We start from the raw sequence: 23,132 nt of genomic DNA, 5'->3' as shown, positions 1-23,132 counted from the left end.
GCTTAATATTTTTTTTTTTTCCAAAACCAGTCTTTTGATAAAGGGCAAAGTTGAAGGCCAAAATAGACAGATAGCTCAATCAACAGATTGATTTGTACCTCCACTAGTTTGTTCCTCCACCAACATAGGCTACATTATATTTTCAGTAAAAACAGAATTTAAGACATTAGTAATAGAAGTGAACAATTCATTAAGTGTTTGATAGGTTCTCATTCTAGTTTATATATTAATCTTTAAAAATATTAACTACTGAGTAGCTCACACAAAATGGAACTTTTTAGAGGGAATTTAAGCTGATTTTTCTGTTCAGAAATTTTATAGTTAGTTTTCAGATCAGATTCATGATTTTCTCTCCTATGTTCTTTGTCTTACTTACACTGTTTTATCTCAGGGTACAACAAAGAACAAAATTAACAGTGCCTTAAATGTGAGAAAATACAGTGGGTCCTCATCATTTAATTCTTACAAGAATATTTTGAACTGAGTGTTTTTACTTTCATTTGCAGATAAGAAGGTTGCAACTTGAATGGCCTATGTAACTTGCTCAAAGTCATAGTGCAGAGCCCTGAGGTTCAAACTCAAACTTCTTTTATTCCAGAACCTAAATTCATAACTAAAATACTAACTCCTAAAAGCTATGTGGACATCCTAGTGGGCATTAGAAAGGTGTCAAAGAATGTTAGAATCAGACGAAATATTAGTGAGCATGTCATTTTAATATGGATAAACAGAAGTTTATAAAGGCAATGACCTTAATGTCATCTTTTTGTTTAACGGCAGAAGTCAAATATCTTCCTATTTAAGTGCTCACTGAAAATAATCTCAAAATCATTATTTATAATTTTATTTAAAATCCTTTTTGACAGTATTACTTCTATAACGTAGAAAAATCTTATGGTTGCTATGTATGTATTTTCTTTTTGCTGCTCTAGTCTTGCATGTATGCTAAGTTGCTTCAGTCATGTCTGACTCTTGGTGACCCTATGGACCAGAGGCTCCTCTGTCCAAGGGATATATCTCCTGCATCGGTAGCCAGGTTCTTTACCACTAGCGTACCTTGGGAAGCCTACTGGGTTAATCAACTTAAAAATAAGTCTTTTGTCACAGAAGAAATTTCTAATTCCCAAAAAAGTTGATTTCCAACATGACAATTTGGAACCTCATGGGAAAGACTTGAAAGCCTGGCTTGTGATAATTGATTTGATTCACAAAAATTACTTATCATCTTTTTTTCAATAATTGTTGCTTAAACATTAGGTAAAACAGACAAATTTGCTTAAGTAAATGTTATATCTCAAAATTTTCAGCACTATACTGATTTACAATAATTTTTCTGAGTTTAACCTCTGTTAAAAGGCAGCCATTCATTAAAAATCATTGCTCCCTCCATAACAATAAAGCAAATAATGAGTGTGTGTGTGCACCCACCTGTTTGTGTGTATATGTTTATATACACATATATATTTGAAGATATTCAATAGTTGCAGATGTAAAGAATTCTAAAAGTAAGATATAGAGAGGAATGAGATCTTGAGTAAATAAAGGAAGATTGTTGGCAATTCCCTGGTGACACTTGCTGAATACAAGCATAGAGGAGAAAGATCAGACCTAGCATAGTGAGAGGTAATCTGTTGGAGTAAACAGCATCCAGTAGAGTTTTCCACAGCTGTGTAGGTGACATGAATGACTGGAATCTGGCAGAGCTAGTTTTTTCTTCCTATAAGACTTCACTCACCCAGTAAACATTTACTAAGAGTGTGGCATTATAGAATGCTGGGGGACAGACTGAGGAAGAAGAGGAATCTTCATAAGTCTTGCACTTTAGTTCCAAAGTCCTGCTAGAAGGATGTGCCTATAATAATATCTTATGGATATCAATCTTTAGACATTTGAAAGCTGACATGAATTAAACAAAAGTGGCGAGACTGGGCACATTCAGGGCGGTGAGGAAATGTAGATCAATGGAACAGAAGAGAAAGCCCAGAAATAAACCCATGCATCCAGGGTCAATTAATCTACAAGAAAGGAAGCAAGACTCTACAACAGAGAACAGAGAGTCTCTTCAATAAATGGTGCTAGGACAACTAGACTGTAAAAGAATTAAATTAGAACATTCTCTAATATCACACACAAAAATAAACTAAAAATGGATTCAATAGCTAAATGTAAATGTAAGACCAGACACTATAAGACTCCTTAGGAAAACATAGGCAGAACACTCTGACATAAATGGCAGCATAACTTTTTGGATCTGTCTCCCAGAGTAATGGAAATAGAGGAAAAACAAACATATGGGACTTAATTAAACTTAAAAGCTTTTGCATAGCAAAGGAACCCATTAACAAAACAAAAAGACAACCCATAAAATGGAGAAAATATTAGCAAGCAATGTGATCTACAAGAGATTAATCTCTAAACTATACAAACAGCTTATATAGCTCAGTATATTTTTAAAAAGCCAAGCAAAATATGAGGTCCAAATAGACATTTCTCCAAAGAAGCCACACAGATGGCCAAAAGGCACATGGAAACATGTTTACCATTGAGAACTATTAAAGAAATGCAAATTAAAAGTATAATCAGGTATTATATCATCTCAAGTCAGAATGGCCATCATCAAAACATCTACAAACCTATTTATGAAACAGAAATAGTCACAGATGTAGAAAACAAACTTTCAGTCACCAAGCAGTGAAGGAGAGAGAGGGATAAATTGGAAGATGGGGACTGACATGTATACAACACTATATATAAAACAGGTGAGTAATTAGAATTTACTGTATAGCATGGGAGCTCTACTCAGTACTCTGTAATGACCTCGAAGGGAAGATAATCTACAAAAAGAGTGTTTATATGTATATGTATAACTGAATAACTTTGCTATACAGCAGAAACTAATACAATATTGTCAATCAACAATACTCTAATAAAATTAATTTTTAAAAACACACAAATAAGAAATGCTGGAGAGGCTGCTGAGCAAAGGGAGCCCTGCCACACTGTAGGTGGAAATGTAAATTGGTGCTGTCATTATGGAGAATAGCATGCTATGTGCTAAGTTGCTTCAGTCAAGTCTGACTTTTTGAGACCCCATGGACTGTAGTCCCCCAGGTGCCTCTGTCCACAGATTCTACAGGCAAGAATACTGGAGTTGGTGCCCTCCTTCAGGGGACCTTCCTGACTCAGGGACGGAACCCATGCTTCTTATGTCTCCTGCACTGGCTGCTGCTGCTGCTAAGTCGTGTCAGTCGTGTCCGAATCTGGGCAACCCCATAGATGGCAGTCCACCAGGCTTCTCTGTCCCTGGGATTCTCCAGGCAAGAACACTGGAGTGGGTTGCCATTTCCTTCTCCAATGTATGCAAGTGAAAAGTCAAAGTGAAGTTGCTCAGTCATGTCCGACTCCTAGCGACCCCATGGACTGCAGCCTACCAGGCTCCTCCATCCATGGGATTTTCCAGGCAAGAGTACTGGAGTGGGGTGCCATTGCCTGCATTGCCAGCCCGGTTCTTTACCACTAGCACCACCTGGGAAACCTGGAAAACAATACTGATGTTCCTTAAAAAACTAAAAGTAGCATTACAGTGTGAAGCTACAATCGCAGCCTGGGTGCATATCCAGAGAAAACCATAATTTGAAATGCACCCTCAGTGTTAACTACAGCACTGTCTACAAAAGCTAACATATGAAAGCAATCTAAATGTCCACTGACAGATTAATGGATTAAAAAGATGTGATATATTTGTACAATGGATTGTTGTGTGTGTGTGTGAAGTCACTCAGTCGTGTCTGACTCTTTGCGACTCCATGGACTGTAGCTTACCAGGCTCCTCTGTCCATGGGATTTTCCAGGCAATGGTACTGGAGTGGATTGCCATTTCCTTCTCCAGGGGATATTCCCAACCCAGGGATCGAACCCAGGTCTCCTGCATTGTAGACAGATGCTTTACCCCCTGAGCCACCGGCTGACATAATGCAATTTACAGCAACATGGAAGCACCTAGAGATTACCACACTGAGTGAAATAAGTCAAAGAATAACAAATATTGCATAATATTGCTTATAAGTGGAATTAAAAATAAACCATGGTACAAATAAATGAACTTATATACAAAACAGAAACAGACCCAAAGACAAACAAACAAACAAACAAACAAACAAACTTACAGTTACCAAAGCAGAAAGGAGGGGAAGATAAATTAGGAGTTTGGGATTAACATAGGCAATGGCACCCCACTCCAGTACTCTTGCCTGGAAAATCCCATGGATGGAGGAGCCTGGTAGGCTGCAATCCATGGGGTCGCTAAGAGTCGGACATGACTGAGCGACTTCACTTTCACTTTTCACTTTCGTCCATTGGAGAAGGAAATGGCAACCCACTCCAGTATTCTTGCCTAGAGAATCCCAGGGACAGGGGAGCCTGGTGGGCTGCCATCTATGGGGTTGCACAGAGCTGGACACGACTGAAGCGATTTAGCAGCAGCATGTATAAAATAGATAGCCAGGAAGGACCTACTGCACAGCACAGGGAACTATATTAAATATCTTGTAATAACTTATAACGGAAAAGAACCTGAAATTCTTTTTCAGAGTCACATATATAAATATTTACATGCATATATATGACAATTCAATCATTTTGCTGTATACCTGAAACTAACAAAACACAGTAAATCAACTGTATTTCAATTAAAAAGGAACACAATATTCACAGAAGAATTAAAAAGTTCTAGCGAACTGAAGAAAAAAAAAAAAGGAAGTTAAATTGCAACCCACTGCTGAATCAATCGATACATAATCAGTTTCTTATCCTAACTGCCAGAGAGAATGCTCTCTTGCTGGGATGGGGGACAGATATTTCTTTGTCTGTTTGTTTGTTTGTTTTTTAATGTATAATACCTGACATACAACCACAAATTTCAAAACACGTAAAGAAACAGAAAAATGTCAACCAAAATTAAGAGCAAAAATAAAAAATAGAAGCAGACACATAGCATCGCAGATTAGAACTTCTGAAAAGGAATTTTAAATGTCATTATACATATGTTAAAGAAATATAGGCAATAAAGACAATAACTGAAAAAATAATCATTTAACAAAGAAATGGAGACACAGAAGAGAAAATAAATTGAATACTGTACAACTGAAAAATAAGGTGTTTGGAATTAAAAATTTTTGAACAGATTTAACAGAAGATGGGCAGCAGACTGAAGCATCAGTGAATTTGAATTAGGTCAAGATAACTTATAAAGACAAAAGCACAGAGATAAAAAGAATGGGAAATAAAGAACATAGCATCAAATAACTTCTTCCACCAACATATAAGTTGTAATATCAGTAGAACCCATACTTTTCCTTTCAAAACTGATGCATACAATAATATGTCAGGGGAGAATAGTCTTTAACAGTCTTTTTCTTCTCTCTCGTCCTCAAGGAGAGGGATGTGACATCATTTTTTTTTTCTCTCAAATATAAATTTCTTGAGTATATTCATTAAACTAACATTTAGGAAATTTCTACTGTGGCATTGGTTCTGGAGATATATAAGTCAGTAACTACTATATGGTAGAATGGTGGAGTATGTAGATAAAGCAGCGAGCAAAATAAAGATACTCTCCACGTGCATGCACTTTACTTTTAAGCAAAATGAGACAGAAAATGAAACTGTGTGTATGTGTGTGTGATCATAAGGGTTTAAAAACAGTCAAGTAGTAAAAGGAGATATCATATGCACAGGGGATGGAGGAGTGTGTAATATTTGAGATAGTTCATCTGGATATGCCTCCCTGGTGACTTCACATGTGAGTAGACACTTCAAAAAAGTTAGCTGACATTCAGGCCATGAAGATACGTTGGAAGTGTTTTCAACAGAAGGGATGATGAGTGTCAAGACAGTGAACCAGAGGCATTTACGCTGTGTTGGAAGGACAGAGTGTACAGCCTGGTTAGTGGAGAGATCAGGGTGCAGCACAGTAGGAAAAAAAAGGAAAAAAAGGTTAGCTGGAGATAGATCATCAAAGGAAGCTGAACCAGATAAGACCTTGACCTGTACTCTAAAGGATGTGTGGGGGGTAATCTATCTGGCATATTTGAAAACAAAACTTCCTCCTCTTTTGTAGAAAGACAAAATGAAACAGGTAGAAATAAGAACAAAGAGTAATAGTCCGGTTAAAACATGTTCATGGCTGGGCTAGGATGGTGATAATGGAAGTGGAGAGATGCAATCAGAATGTAAATATAATTTTTAGATAGTATTAAAAGCATTTAAGTATGGATTCAATGTGAGATAAGAGCAAAAAAAGGAATACATGAGTTACCCAATGGCTGTTTAAAATGTTAGTGGGTACAAAATTTTCATCTTGTTTGTGAATTGCCAATAGTTTCATAGAAATGCTTTTGAAAGGAAAATTTTGAGTCAGTGTAAAAAGAAAAAAAAAAAAACGGTTGACATAATTACTGATGTTGATCATGTGTCAAGTTGAAGAAAATACTGGGATATACACCATGTATTTGTAATCCTTCAATTCAGTTCAGTCGCTCAGTCATGTATGACTCTTTGCGACCCCATGAACTGCAGCACGCTAGGCCTCCCTGTCCATTTCAACTCCCAGAGTCCACCCAAACCCATGTCCATCGTGTCGGTGATGCCATCCAACCGTCTCATGCTCTGTCGTCCCTTTCTCCTCCTTCCCTCAATCCCTCCCAGCATCAGGGTCTCTTCAAATGAGTCACCTCTTCACATCAGGTGGCCAAAGTATTGGACTTTCAGCTTCAACATCAGTTCTTCCAGTGAACACCCAGGACTGATCTCCTTTAGGATGGACTGCTTGGATCTCCTTGCAGTCCAAAGGACTCTCAAGAGTCTTTGCCAACACCACAGTTCAAAAGCATCAGTACTTCAGTGCTCAGCTTTCTTTATAGTCCAACTCTCACATCCATACATGACCACTGGAAAAACCATAGCCTTGACTAGACGGACCTTTGTTGGCAAAGTAATGTCTCTGCTTTTGAATATACTGTCTAGGTTGGTCATAACTTTCCTTCCAAGGAGTAAGCATCTTTTAATTTCATGGCTGCAGTCACCATCTGCAGTGATTTTGGAGCCCAGAAAAATAAAGTCAGCCACTGTTTCCCCTGTTTCCCCAACTATTTGCCGTGAAGTGATGGGACCGGATGCCATTTTAGTTTTCTGAATGTTGAGCTTTAAGCCAACATGTTCACTCTCCTCTTTCACTTTCATCAAGAGGCTCTTTAGTTCTTCTTCACTTTCTGCCATAAAGGTGGTGTCATCTGCATATCTGAGGTTATTGATATTTCTCCCAGAAGTCTTGATTCCAGCTTGTGCTTCCTCCAGCCCAGCATTTCTCTTGATGTACTCTGCATATAAGTTAAATAAGCAGGGTGACAACGTACAGCCTTGACGCACTTCTTTTCCTATTTGGAACCAGTCTGTTGTTCCATGTCCAGTTCTAACTATTGCTTCCTGACCTGCATACACATTTCTCAAGAAGCAGGTCAGGTGGTCTGGTATTCCCATCTCTTTCAGAATTCTCTTGAAGAATTTTCCACAGTTTCTTGTGATCCACACAGTCAAAGGCTTTGGCATAGTCAATAAAGCAGAACTAGATGTTTTTCTGGAACTCTCTTGCTTTTTCCATGATCCAGTGGATGTTGGAAATTTGATCTCTGATTCCTCTGCCTTCCCTAAATCCAGCTTGAACAGCTGGAAGTTCATGGTTCACGTATTGCTGAAGCCTGGCTTGGAGAATTTTGAGCATTACTTTACTAGTGTGTGAGATGAGTGCAATTGTGTGGTTTTTTGAGCATTCTTTGGCATTGCCTTTGTTTGGGATTGGAAAGAAAACTGTCTTTTTCCAGTTCTGTGGCCACTGCTGAGTTTTCCAAATTTGTTGGCATATTGAGTGCAGCACTTTCACAGCATCAATTTCCAGGATTTGAAATAGCTCCACTGGAATGCCATCACCTCTACTAGGTTTGTTTGTAGTGATGCTTCCTAAGGCCCACTTGAATTCACATTCCAGGATATCTGGCTCTAGGTGAGTGATCACACCATCATGATTATCTGGGTCTTAAAGATCTTTTTTGTACAGTTCTTCTGTATATTCTTGCCACCTCTTCTTAATGTCTTCTGCTTCTGTTAAGTCCGTACCATCTGCCCTTTATTGAGCCCATCTTTGCATGAAAAGTTCCCTTGGTATCTCTAATTTTCTTGAAGATTCTCTAGGGCATCAGTGACCCTACTTTGCTTTCATTTATCTACAAAACTGTCAAATATTTAGTTTATTTCTTCCACATATTCTTCATTGGTTTATTGAGATAAAATCTACATAAACTGAAATATGCAGACTTTAACTTGGTGATTTTTCTCAAATACACACACACACACATATACACACACACACACATATACACACACACACATGCAACCGCACTAAAAGATACAAGAAAATTTTTAAGAAAGATATTGTTTCTTCTATCTCTGGCTAGTCTTAACTTCCCCTTTGTATTTACTATTTAGATTTTTACTATTCTAGATTAACTTGGCCTGGATTCAGTTGATTGGTCTGATTTTTTTCACTCTACGTTTTGAGGTTTATCAATTTTGTTTTGAGGATCAGTTAGCTTAAGTTTTTAAATTAATGTTAAGTAGTGTTCTCTCTCAAAAAAAAAAAAAAAAAAAACCCAGTATGTTTACCTGTTCTCTTGTGGATTGGTATTTGAGTTGTTCCAGTTTGGGGATATTTAAAATAAAACTGCAATATATATTTCTGTACAAATAAGATTCTTCATTTTAATTTATGATGTTTTCTTAGAAGGATATAAAAATTAGGTCTCATAAAAAATAAATTCATAATTGTACTGTGCTCAGCTGTGTCCAACTCTTTGTGAGCCTTTGGAGTGTAGCCAACCAGGATCCTCTTGTCCATGAGATTCTCTAGACAAGAATACTGGAGTAAGTTGCTGTTTCCTCCTCTAGGGGATCTTTCTGACCCAGGAATCAAACTCACTTCTCCGGTATCCCCTCCACTGAAGGATGATTCTTTACCTGGTGAGCCATCAGGGAACCCCAGATAAAGCCAGAATCTTTAAAAGGAGACCCCTCTTTCTACACTAAAATAAAAATTATCTTAAAAAGGAGAAACATGGAAGAAAAAAATAACTTTCAGGTGGCTTCCTAGAAACAATCTTTTTTAAAGAAATGAAAAAATCGTCTCTGAGTGTTTGCAGCCATATTTAGCTCTTGCACAGGTTTCACGTTACAACTGATGCCATTGGGGCGTTCTGAATATATTCAAACTGGTTTTTAATTTTAAAGTTTTGGATTGCTTGTTTATTCAGGCACACAACTGAAGCAACACCAAATCTTTTCTGGAAATGGATTAATGTTTAAAATCACCCCCCATAGTTTACCATACATGCTAAAGAAAATATCGCCCACCTTCTACTACACACACATACACAAAGAACATACTCGGGGAAAAAAGGTACCATGAGTGAGAGTTGATAGAAGCAATAAACTGAAGAATTAGACTCACAAAGTTTGAAGATACTGTAATTATCAGATAGAGATCATGAAAATGTTGTTTATTGTTGTTGAGGAAATAAAAGAAGGAACTGAATCAATGACTGAAAAAACAAAAGACAGAAAAAATGACCAGACAAATTGAAAATATAATATCTAAAAGAGAAAATAGAACAGGTAAAAGAGAAAAACTATAATTGTTAAAAGGTAAATCTCAGTACATAGACTAGCAAGAAAAAAGACATACTTACAAAGTAAAATTTGTAAGCTGGAAATTCGTTTTTCTAAGGCTACCTAGAATGCAGCAGAGAAGGATAAAGAAAAGGAAAATGTGAAAGAAATGTTAAGAGACCTGGATAATACCATGACACTTTCTAATATACAGTTTCAGAGGGATAGAATAGAGAGCACATAAAAAGGAAATAGATGTATATCATCTCTCAAAATTACAGGCTGGCTTGCTTTCCCTTACTCACAATTTTTGAAATTGAGACATCATTCACATCACTTAAAATTTACCCTTTATGAGTATCTAACTCAGTGGTCTTTATTTATAAAGTTGAACAGTTAGCACCATCTAGTTCCAGCACATTTTCATCGTCTCCCAACAAATGGGGCTTTCTTGGGTGACTCAGTAGCAAATAACATGTCTGCCAATGTAAGAGTCATGGTTGGGAAGATCCCCTAGAGAAGGAAATGGAAACCCACACCAGTATTTTTACCTGGGAAATCCCATATACAGAGGACCCTGAGGGCTACATACAGTCCATGGGATCATGAAAGAGTCGACACAACTTAGGGACTAAAAAAGAGATACTATTCCCATCGAGAGTCACTCTTCATTCCATTTTCTGTCTATGTGGAATTATCTATTTTGCACATCTCAAATATATGAAATCTTCACATATGTGATCTTTTATTTCCTGTTTCTTTCACTTAGCTCAGGTCACGAGCTCCTTATTGCAAAAATCATGCTTAAATTGAAGAAAGTACAAGAAACCACTAGGTCACTCATGTATGACCTAATCTAATCATTTATGATTATACAGTGAAGGTGATGAATAGATTCAAGGGATTATATCTGGTAGACAGAGTGCCTGAAGAACTATGGACGGAGGTTCATAACACTGTACAGGAGGTGGTGAGCAAAACCATCCCAAAGAAAAAGAATTACAAGAAGGTAAAGTGGTTGTCTGAGGAGCCTTTACAAATGGCTGAGAAAAGAAGAGAAGTGAAAGGCAAAGGAGAAAGGGAAAAAATATATCCAACTGAATACAGTTCCAGAGAAAAGCAAGGAGAAATAAAAAGCCCTTCTTAAATGAACAATACAAAGAAGTAGAAGAAAACAAAAATAACAGAATGGGAAAGACTAGAGATCTTTTCAAGAAAACTGGAGCTATCAAGGGAACATTTCATGCAAGGACGGGCACAGTAAAGAACAGGAACAATAAGGACCTAAGAGAAGCAGAAGAGAATATTAAGAGGTTGCAAGAAAGCTGAGCCCCAAAGAACTTATGCTTTTGAACTATGTTGCTGGAGAAGACTCTTGAGAGTCCCTTGGACTGCAAGGAGATCCAACCAGTTCTTCCTAAAGGAAATCAGTCCTGAACATTCATTGAAAAGACTGATGCTGAAGCTGAAACTCCCGTACTTTGGCCACCTGATGGGAAGAACTGACTCATTGGAGAAGACTCTGATGCTGGGAAAGATTGAGGACAAGGGGACGATAGAAGATGAGATGGCTGGATGGTATCACCGACTCAATGGACCTGAGTTTGAGTAAGCTCTGGGACTTGGTGATGGACAGGGAGGCCTGGTGTTCTGCAGTCTATGGGTTCGCAAAGAGTCAGACACAACTGAGCAACTGAACTGAAGAATACATAGAAGAAGTATACAAAAAGGTCTTAATGACCCAGATAACCACAATGGTGTGATCACTCACCTAGAGTCAGAAATTTTGGAGTGTGAATTCAAGTGGGCCCCAGGAGGCATTACTATGAACACAGAGGAGGTGATGGAATTTCAGCCGAACTATTTAAATTCTAAAGGATGATTCTGTTAAAGTGCTATACTCCATATGTCAGCAAATTTGGAAAACTCATCAGTGGCCACAAGACTAGACAAGGTCAGTTTTCATTCCAATTTCAAAGAAGGGTAGTGCCAAACAATGTTCAAACTACTGTACAATTGCACTCATTTCACCTGCTAACAAGGTTATGCTCAAAATCCTTCAAGCTAGGCGTCAGCAGTATGTGAACCTAGAAGTTTCAGATGTACAAACTGGGTTTATAACAGGCAGAGGCAGCAGAGATCAAATTGCCAACTTTCACTAATCTTAGAAAAAGCAAGAGAATTCCAGAAAAACATCTACTTCTGTTTCACCAACTATGCTAAATCTTTTGACTGTGTGGATCACAAAAAACTGTGGAAAACTCTTACAGAGATGTGAATACCAGACCATCTTACCTGTCCCTTGAGAAACCTGTATATTGGTCAAGCAGCAACAGTTAGAACTGTACACGGAACAACAGACTGGGTTGTTGCCACCCTGGTTATTTAACTTCTACGCAGAGTACATCATGTAAAATGCTGGGCTGGGTGAATCACAAGCTGGAATCAAGACTGCTGGAAGAAATATGAACAACATCAGATATGCAGATAATACCACTCTAATGGCAGGAGGTGAAGATAAACTAGAGAACCTTTTCTTGAGGGTGAAAGAGGTGAGTGATAAAACTTGCTTAAAAGTCAACATTCAAAAAACTAAGATCATGGCTTCCAGTCCTATCAATTCATGGCAAATAGAAGAGGGAAAAGTGGAAACAGTGACAGATTTTATTTTCTTGGGCTTGAAAACCACTGCAGATGGTGACTGTGGCCATGAAATTAAGACAATTGATCCTTTGAAGGAAAACTATGACAAATCTAGACAGCATATTAAAAAGCAGAGATATCACATGGCCGACATTGTTTGCATAGTCAGAAAAATGGTTTTTCAAGTAGTGATGTTCAGATGTGAGAGTCAGACCATAAAGAAGGCTGAGCAAGGAAGAACTGATGCTTTTGGATAGTGGTGCCAGAGAAGACTCCCGAGAGTCCCTTGGACAGCAAGCAAGGCTTCCCTGGTGGTTCAGTAGGTAAAGAATCCACCTGCAATGTGGGAGATCTCAGTTCGATCCCAGGGTTGGGAAGATCCCTTGGAGAAGGGAATGGCTACCCACTCCAGTATTCTGTGACCAGAGAATCCCATGGACTATAAAGTCAGATACAACTGAATGACTTTCACTTTTACTTCGGACAGCAAGGAGATCAAACCAGTTAATCCTAAAGGAAATCACCCTTGAATGCATACTCACTAGAAGGACTGATGCTGAAGCTGAAGCTCCAATACCTTGGCCACCTGATGCCAAGCGTTGACTCATTGGAAAAAACCCTGATTCTCCAAAAGACGGAAGGAAAAAATAGGGGACAGCAGAGAATGAGAGGGTTAGATAGTATCACCAACTCAATGGACATGAGTTTGAGCAAACTCTGAAAGATAGTGAAAGACAGGGAAGCCTGGCATTCTGCAGTTTGTTAGGTAGGACATAGCGACTGAACAACAACAACAACAATTTGTAAAATTCATCCACACTGTAGCAAGTATCACTTCATTCCCTTTAGTGGCTGAATACTTTCCCATTGTATGGATATACCACTGTTTACGTCTCCATTAATCAGTGAGGTTCATCATTTGGGTCATTTCCACTTTTTGGTTACTGTCAATAGGGCTATTGTTTTGTTTGGTCTGATGGACATTCTACTCCAAAGCTTTAACTAACACTCTCTCAATACTAGTTTTTAACAACTATGCCTGGCCCTAAACCTTAAACGTATGTTATGATACTGGGAGCCACGCCCTAGGCAGTATGTGTTTAGATGTAATGAAATACATACATTCCATTATGTATGTATTTGTGGAATAATGTATGTAATAGTGGAAGAAATGTATGTAAAAGTGGAAGAAAGTATTTAAAAGTGGAAGAATACGTACTTCCACTTTTATAAATTCATGGGGTCACAAAGAGTCGGACACGACTGAGTGACTGAACTGAACTGAACTAAAGGGGCATCTCTGTGTTGGCATTTAGGCTGGATGTAAACATACTTAAAATATCCCATGCTTTCACTAACCTCATGGTCTTTCAAAGCAAAAAACTTAAAAACCTAAATAATTTTAACTCCTACTGAAATGTGTCCTGAAATAGATTTCTTACTGCTCTCTAAGGAAATCACAATACATTATCAATATTTTATTGTTTTTATTTTCTTCCTTGGAAGTCTGTGAAGAAGTCTGTACAAAAAATCAAACAGTTTTTTAAATCTTTATCAAACAAAACTATTTTAAAGAATCTTTATTCTTTGTTAGAGATACTCTATCTGCTCTATGCAGCATCTGATTGAGAGAGATTTTTAATTATGCTAAGACTCATTGGAAAAGACTCTGATGCTGGGAGGGATTGGAGGCAGGAGGAGAAGGGGACGGCAGAGGATGATGAGATGGCTGGATGGCACCACTGACTTGATGGACGTGAGTCTGAGTGAACTCCGGGAGTTGGTGATGGACAGGGAGGCCTGGCATGCTGCGATTCATGGGGTCGCAAAGAGATGGACACGACTGAGCGACTGAACTGAACTGAAGGTACAACTGAGAGTCCCTTGGATTGCAAGGAGAACCAACCAGTCCATCCTAAAGGAGATCAGCCCTGGGTGTTCATTGGAAGGACTGATGCTAAAGCTGAAACTCCAATACTTTGGCCACCTCATGCGAAGAACTGACTCTGATACTGGGAGGGATTGGAGGCAGGAGGAGAAGGGGACAACAGTGGATAAGATGGCTGGATGGCATCACCGACTGGATGGACAAGAGTTTGGGTGAACTCTGGGAGATGGTGATGGACAGGGAGGCCTGGCGTGCTGCAATTCACGGGGTTGCAAAGAGTCAGACACGACTGAGCGACTGAACTGAACTGAACTGAAGGTACAACTGAACCTAACATGAAGCATGAAAGACATGCTTCGCTTTCAACTGCAGTCTTATTTCTGTCCTAGCTCACAAACTTTCAAGCCTAAGTCAGAATATGCTGTCTTTTCTCCTTCACTTAACATCTGATGTGTACAACTGAAGCATGAACAGCTGGTACTGATCAGAACAGGCCAAGCACTCAAAAACTTACATCAGTGGAGCAATGCCGGGGGTCAGACGTCCTTGGCAAAACTCACTAAACATTTTTGTAAAATTACTTACAGATTCATCAAGTTACCAGTAATATTTCTACATGGATGAGATCCAAAACACATTTATGTGCCTGTTGATGTGCTTTTCAAACTCAAGCAAAAAGTAAATAGTTGCCCAATCAGCATTACTGAAAATATGGGACCTGAGAGAAAGGTGCATAAGAGGCAAATTAAGTGAGAGGGGGAAAATAAAAAGGTATTCCCAGAGAGAGCTATTCTAGATGTTACTAGGATAACTTTTAAAAAGAAAATGACCTTGAAGGTTGGAAGTTCATTTGAGAGGGGGTAAAAGAAACAGTCAGGTCTGTGATCCAGAATAAAAAGGAAATGGAAGTGCTTTTATTTTGCCCCTAGAGCAATGGAAATTTATTGTGTGTATTTGGATATAGATTTTATTTTATTTTTTACTACCCTGGTGGGTGAGCTGAGCAAAAAAAAAAAAAAACAAAAAAAAATCCATTTTATGACATTATGGACCTTTTAGACAGAGATTTAGGCCACTGGCAAGAAACATTAGTTTATTTGGGCAAAAGGTTAGTCCAAAGATAAGGCATCTTTCTCACTGGGCTGGCTTACCAAAGGGACTCTTCTTTTCCATACACCTTGAAACAAAGGGAAGGGTAAAAATTCTTAGGAAAATAAAATCTATGTTAGTTCTGTGAGACAGTGTGTTGTCACTGAGTACACAAATCTTGTTGGCTTACTTATAAAATAAGCAAATCAGATAGGGAAAGCTGTGAAATTAAAGCTTAAACTCAGGATGCGTTTTGTTTGTATTTCTTCAACAGGCTTCTGGGAAAGTAAACTCGTCTTTGATTTTCTCTTTGCTCCTCTCTTTGCTTGCTTTTCCTGTTGTTGTTCAGTTGCTTGGTTGTCTCTGTCTCTTTGAGATCCCGTGGACTGCAGCACGCCTGGCTGGCTTTGCCCTCAAATTATGGCAATTGTTTACTGTTTGAACGCATTTCTCTTTGAGAGACAGGATTATGTCTTTTTTAAAAATTATTCCCCGTGTCTGGCATATAGTAGCTGCTCAATAAATATACAGACTAAATCATTCATTTGCAGCAATCGAGATTATGAAAAGGCTGTCCTACAAACCATACTAGTTGAGATTAAGATCATTATTCCTTATTTAGAATCTTTTCTCTGAGAGCATGTAAATCCCTTGGGTTTGGGAGAAAAGAAAAAAAAAAAAAAAACTGGAAGAGTTCAGTGGATTGGCTTTCCTTGAAAGACAGCCAACACTTTTTTCTCCTGATCCATAATTAGAATAAAGTAAGGACAGCCATTTAGATGTTCTTTCAGCAGTTCCTAAATTAACCCAGACTCACAAGAGAAGGGGGAGGAAGAGACTGGGAGGGAAAAGAAGGAGAAGATAGAAGCAAAAAGAAAGGGAAGCAGAGGAGGACAGAGGAGGATTGGCTAAGAAATCTACTGCTGTGTTTGTCTGAAGACATTAGCACTTTTTATTTAATTGTACTTTTGGTCCCAAAATTTATTTTTACCACATGTGCCTTGTTTTAAACTAACTCCCAGAACTGTGCCACAAAATATTCCTGCTTCAACATCACACCTGGGTCCAGTTCAAGAACCTAACTACTTCTAGTCCACATGCTAAAGCCTTGCTCTCATATGCCAGGAAAAATAGCCAGTGCCATTTAACATCTGGACCCAATGTACTCTCTTTACTAATTTATATTTGTGTAATATTTTATTTACCAAAAGATAAAATCAGTAAAAGTAGATACTGAAAATCATTTAGAAATTTTAATGAAAATCTGAATATAGTAAACGCAGATTTATAATTTATACTTTCATGATTTTAATGTTATATATGCCTAAAATGGAAAATATCTTTTAAATGCAACTAACTGCCCATCAGCAGTCAGGCATGAACCTGGGATGTATCCATTCTGTAGTACATATTCTGTATTTCAAATACATATTGAATAGGTTCTAGCTGATCATTAATCCTGGTTCTTACTGAATTTGCATCATCAAAATGCAACACTTAAAAGCAATTTTTCAGTCTCTTGGATGATATAATTTTGGTTGTATCTTCTTTGCTCTACACTTAAGACCATTTTCAGTTTTACATCTATAAACACAATTTAGAATGATCAATGAGTTTTTAAATTTCCTCATGACTTTCTCCCCCAATCACCTTTTCTTACACATCTGTCTTCAGCATTTGCTGATTACAAACTGTATCAGGTAAGTTTGGTGCAGAGATATCATAACAGGTGAAAGAAGGGTGTCACACATCTTTTAAATAAAATGGAATGGTCTTGTTTTTCTCACAAATATAGATGGTAATGTGCTTTCTGTGTTAACAGTTAACTATGAGGAAACCAAATATCTTTTTCATCCTTAAAATTTTATTTTGGATCATTATTGATTTTTGAATTTGAGAAAATTTATCCAGGACATCATAATCTGAATGTCTGAAATTTTTGCTTATGAAATGAATTTCACTGTCAGATTATAGAATGTTCCTAATCTGTCTGCATTAGGATTCTGAATCATCTCGCAGTTGTGAAATATCTTCCTCTTACAGTTTTCTTCAATTTGCCATTATGGACAGAGTATGAGAAATTATGAGTTCAAAGTTACGTTCCACAAAAGAGTGGAGTACAAAGATGATGTCTCCAGTCCCCTTTTATATCTTCTCAAAAAGAGAACCTGAAGCATGAAACAGTAGTGATAGTTTATTTTAATAATTTACTATCCTTCTAGGTTCCTTAATTACTCTTGTGTTTGTTTATAATTTTTTTAAAGTATATCTGGGAATAATTGATAAGTAAGTTGACTCATTGGAAAAGACTCTGATGCTGGGAGAGACTGGGGGCAGGAGAAGAAGGGGACGACTGAGGACGAGATGGCTGGATGGCATCACGGACTCGATGGACGTGAGTCTGAGTGAACTCCGGGAGTTGGTGATGGACAGGGAGGCCTGGCGTGCTGCGATTCATGGGGTCGCAAAGAGTCGGACACGACTGAGCGACTGAACTGAACTGAACTGAATGAGAAAATAATTCCTAGGATGATTAAATAGCAAATGTTTCAAGAAACAGAGAAAGATGAAATCACTAAGAACTCGTATCTCAAATATGTTAAAGGTTCCAATGGATTCAAATGATTATTACAAAACAGAGCTTTATTCTAGTTTCATAAAAATAGGTGTATCTTTCTCTTTATTTTTTGGAATAAAGAGAAAGAAAGAATAAAAGTCAAGAAATATTAATACTTGCAAATAGAGTTATTCCAAAATAATTAATAAACTAAAACTGGGTCATATGAACCTTAATGGTATATTGAGTTAATCAGATATTATAGCAAATACTTTAGAACAACAGAAATCAGCAGTATATATTTGTGAGTATGTTGAAACATACCACCCATTCTTACAATTCTGTACAATATTGGGACTAATACTCTGGTGTTCCATTTCCATTTTATTCACTGCAACATTCCTCATAAATCCAATTCAGCATCAGTTTTACTCTGGATCAGTCCTGAGGACTTTGATCTAGCTCACTGCCCCCACAGGTGGAAGCGTGTGAAAATCTTGATTTGGTAAACAACTTGAGCTTTTGATCTGAAAATAAATAGCTTCCATGGAAATAGGACCAAAATATATTTTATTTCTCTGGCTGTCTCTCTCGTTTTCACTCAGAAACTCCAACTGCATACAGATGACCTCTCTCCACATTTTATCTAGGAGCACCTAGTGGGTATCTCACACGTGCTGAAGAAAATATCAAGTCTCTTTCAGGCATAGTGCTTCTTGGTACTTCTCTATTAGGAATAGCCATGGTCCTGGCAGGAATTGCTGGTCCAAGTGCACAGTTCTCTCATTGATAAAAGCAGCCCACAATTTCTTTATCAGTAGATGGTACAAGTCTAGAGGAATGAATGATGTCTATTTATTCTCTTTAATAATTGACTGGAAGGGTCCCGAAGGATTACTGCTTGGGCCCTAATGTGTTACAGAGTTCAGGGAAGCAATGTGTCCAGATTTTTCCTACAACTCTCTCTTGATTTCCTTTTGCCTGAGATAGGATTCCACAACATTTGGCAGGGCTGGCTTTGAGTAGAGGCCACCTGCAAATACTTTTTTTTTCCTGAGGATGACTAAAAACATCTAATTACTGCGTCTTCACTTACTTTTGTTATGTCCTGGTAGGTTTTCTGCAATCTCCTTGAAAATGGATGCCCATTAAATTCCCTTAACTAACTGGTTAGATATGCAAATTTCATTACAACATTCTCTTTCCTTTTGGATAATTCAGACAATGTACAAAGCTAATGCATGTGGTGCGCTCATCCAAACATTTGCCAAAAAGGGCCCACATTTTATAAAGGCAGTGGTGCAAAAGAAAAGGCAATGTCTTAAACTGCAGTCCCTCTGTAGTTAAATCTAAAGGAAACATATGATTTTTTTGTCAATAAATGTTATATATTCTTATGTCAGAATTTGGAGGAAAACAAAACAGGAACGAAAATATGGCCTGTGTCATACTATGCTCATGATTATTAACCCGAGCTGAAGACAGATATAGAGAAAAGAGATGGAATGGTATTTTAAATTTGAAATTCATTTGTCTTAACTGTTTATGCTGTGACAATATTTTGGTTGATTCCTTTTAAGTTGAATAAAAATAATTATGTTAAATATTCAATTTTACAAAATTGGCATCACATTGTAAATTTAGCTTTATATTCTCCTTTTTCACTTAAATTTATATTTGAGCATTTTCTATGTCATCAAACATTACTTGAAAATACATTTTAATGGCTTCATAATAGATTATTTTAAAGAAAAAATACCACATATTTAACTAATCTCCTATTGTTAGACACTTAAATTGCATCCAATTTTTCATTATTATTAAAAAAAATTATAAACAGTATTATATGTAAGTTTTTGACTGAGTATCTCTGATTGTTGGTTTCTCTGGGATGGATTTCTTGGAATAGACTTACTACTCAAAGTTTATGGTATTTCTAAGGCTTCTGAAGATACGACCAGCTTGCCCTCCCAAAAGGGGTTTATGTATTTACAGTTGGTTAAGTGCCTTTCAAAGCATTGATTCTAAGTCCAAAAAAACTTTTTAAACTCTCTTCTGCCCCATTTCAGAGCTGAAGTGTCAAATCAGATGGTTCATTTATTTATCTGACTTACTTTCCCAGAAGCATGCAAAAATGTGTTTGTTCCGACAAATTCTAGTCTTTTAACATTTCCCATAGGTTATTAAGATAACATGACCTAATAAGAAAATTCATTTAAAGGTGACAAATTTTGCCTCTGGTTGGGTGACCCAACTTACTTAGAAATATTTTCTTTCATTTTTGAGTGCCTATTTTGAGCAAACTTGCCAAGGTCCACACAATTTTGGAAGGGAAGGATTATTATTATTTTTTTTTTATTAAATTTTAAAATCTTTAATTCTTACATGTGTTCCCAAACATGAAACCCCCTCCCACCTCCCTCCCCATAACATCTCTGTGGGTCATCCCCATGCACCAGCCCCAAGCATGCTGTATCCTGCGTCAGACATAGACTGGCGATTCAATTCTTACATGATAGTATACATGATAGAATTTTGATCCTGTTGTTTGTATGGACGTTGAAGATGACACTGAGAAAGCTTTGTCCCATATGACATATATAATACGTGGCAGAGTCATGATTCAAAACTCAGGTCTAATCCTATAGACTGGTAGAAAACATTTGCAAATGATACAACCAACAAGGGCTTAGCTTCCAAAATAAACAGATTGCTTCTACAATTCAGTAACAAATAAACAACCAATCCAATTGAAAAGTGGGCAGAAGACCTTAATAGACATTTTTCCAGAGAAGACAAACATATGGCTAACAGACACATGAAAAGATGCTCATCAGCGCTAATTATTACAGAGATGCAAATCAAAACTAAAACAAGGTATCACCTCATACTAGTCAGAATGACCATCATACAAAAGTCCACAAACAATAAATGCTGGAGAGCATGTGAAAAAAAGGGAACTCGCTTACATTGTTGGTGGAAATATACATTTGTGCAGTCACTATGGAAAACAGTATAGAAGTTCCACAAAAAACTAAAAATAGAGTTACCGTATGATCCAGCAATCCCACTCCTGGGCATAAACCCAGACACAACTATAATTCAAGAAGATGCCTGCACCTCTGTGTTCACAGCATCTTTATTCACAACAGCAAAGACATGGAGACAGCCTGAACGTCCACGGATAGCTCTGTTTACAGGAGCCAAACATGGACACAACCTAAAGGTCCATTGACAGATAAATGGATAAAGATGTGGTGTGTATACAACGGAAGACTACTCAGCCATAAAAAAGAATGCAATAATGCCATCTGCAGCAACATGGATGGACCCAGATTATAAGTGAAGTCAGAAAGAGAAAGACAAATATCATATACTCTCACTTATACGTGGAATCTAAAATATGACACAAATTCACATAGCTAATAACCAAAATCAACTTAGATACAGAGTACAGACTTGTGGTTGTCAACGGAGAGGAGAGGTAGGGGAGGGAAGGACTGGGAATTTGGGTTAACAGATGAAAAGTATATATAAATAAATGGATAAACAATACGGTCCTATAGGATAGCACAGGGAACTATTCTCAGTATCTGAGATAAATCAAATGGGAAAGAATATTAAGATGAACATATATATATGCATATATATATGTATCTGAGTCAGTTTGCTATATAACAGAAATTAAACACAACATTTTAAATAAACTGCACTTCCTTAACTTTCTCAACAAGGTTAGGAGGGGAACATCAGAGGACTGTCAAGAGCTACAGCGGGGGCCGGCCCTAGGCTGCGTGTACTTCCCCGGTCCAAGCCGCTCAGGTTCGGCGCTCAGGCAGCCCTCAGAGGCACAGATTCGGCTGGGACTGCGCTTTGTGCCCTTCCCAGGTCCGAGTAGCTCAGGAGTTTGGCGAGCGCGATCGCCGCGGTTTGTCACCTTTTCTGCCGCTGCTGCTCAGCTTTCTGGGTGGACCGCTGGCGGCCCCCGTGAGGCAGATTGTGACTGTCCAGCACCCCCAGAAGTCTTAGCAAAGAAGCCTGCTTGCAGTTAGGTAGGTAAAGTCTCTCCGGGTCTGCAATTGCCCCTTTCCAGTCCTTACGGCTCTGGCTGCCTATCCCCGGCGGGGGATGGTCTGCAGCCGGCTTTTCCGTTCCGTCCTTCGTTCTGTGCTCGGTCCTGGCGGTGTCTTATGTTCGAGCTTTTCGCGTGGTAGCTATCCCACAGGCTGGTTTGCTAGCCCAAGTTAGATCGTTCTGGTTGCGCGTGGGGCGTTCCTGCCCGATTCTTACAAAGCACTGCAGCCCGTGCCTCCCGCGCGTCCCTGCCCTGCCCCCACTTCCCAATGGCGGATGCAGGCGTCTGTGCTGCTTTTCCGCTGGGGGAGTTACTGTTGGGCTTGTAATCTCTTGGTTTTAATTATTTCTTTATTTTTCCTTCCTGTTATGTTGCCCTCTGTGTTTCCAAGGCTCGCCACAGACTCGGCAGGGAGAGTGTTTCCTGGTGTTTGGAAACCTCTCTTCTTAAAATTCCCTTCCCCGGACGGAGCTCCCTCCCCACCTCCTTTGTCTCCTTTTTCGTCTTTTATATTTTTTCCTACCTGTTTTTGAAGACAATGGTCTGCTTTTCTGGTTGCCTGATGTCCTCTGCCAGCCTACAGAAGTTGTTTTGTGGAGTTTGCTCAGCGTTGAAATGTTCTCTTGAGGAATTTGTGAGGGAGAAAGTGGTCTTCCCGTCCTATTCCTCCGCCATCTTTATACCACTTCACACCAGTCAGAATGGCTGCGATCCAAAAATCTGCAAGCAATAAATGCTGGAGAGGGTGTGGAGAAAAGGGAACCCTCCTACACTGTTGGTGGGAATGCAAACTAGTACAGCCACTATGGAGAACAGTGTGGAGATTCCTTAAAAAATTGCAAATAGAACTACCTTATGACCCAGCAATCCCACTGCTGGGCATACACACCGAGGAAACCAGAATTGAAAGAGACACATGTACCCCAATGTTCATCGCAGCACTGTTCATAATAGCCAGGACATGGAAACAACCTAGATGTCCATCAGCAGATGAATGGATAAGAAAGCAGTGGTACATATACACAATGCAGTATTACTCAGCCATTAAAAAGAATTCATTTGAATCAGTTCTGATGAGATGGATGAAACTGGAGCCGATTATACAGAGTGAAGTAAGCCAGAAAGAAAAACACCAATACAGTATACTAACACATATATAATATGGA

At 38.3% G+C, this 23,132-nt stretch overlaps 1 protein-coding gene across 2 annotated transcripts in view; it reads right to left on the bottom strand.

Moving 5' to 3' along the window:
- The window catches only part of LOC138072307 (lysozyme C, kidney isozyme), a 55,345-nt gene extending 32,705 nt beyond the window's left edge, over positions 1-22,640 (bottom strand). For both annotated transcript variants that reach the window (XM_068963420.1, XM_068963421.1), the window contains exon 1: positions 22,490-22,640. The gene's annotated coding sequence lies outside the window, so the exon portion shown is untranslated. The remainder of the gene's footprint in view (positions 1-22,489) is intronic.
- Positions 22,641-23,132: the final 492 nt, after the last annotated feature.

Source organism: Capricornis sumatraensis, unplaced genomic scaffold, assembly GCF_032405125.1.
Source record: "Capricornis sumatraensis isolate serow.1 unplaced genomic scaffold, serow.2 scaffold1, whole genome shotgun sequence".
Classification (NCBI taxonomy): domain Eukaryota; kingdom Metazoa; phylum Chordata; class Mammalia; order Artiodactyla; family Bovidae; genus Capricornis; species Capricornis sumatraensis.
The sequence above is the reverse complement of the archived record's forward strand: the minus strand, read 5'-3'. Positions and strand labels throughout refer to the sequence as shown.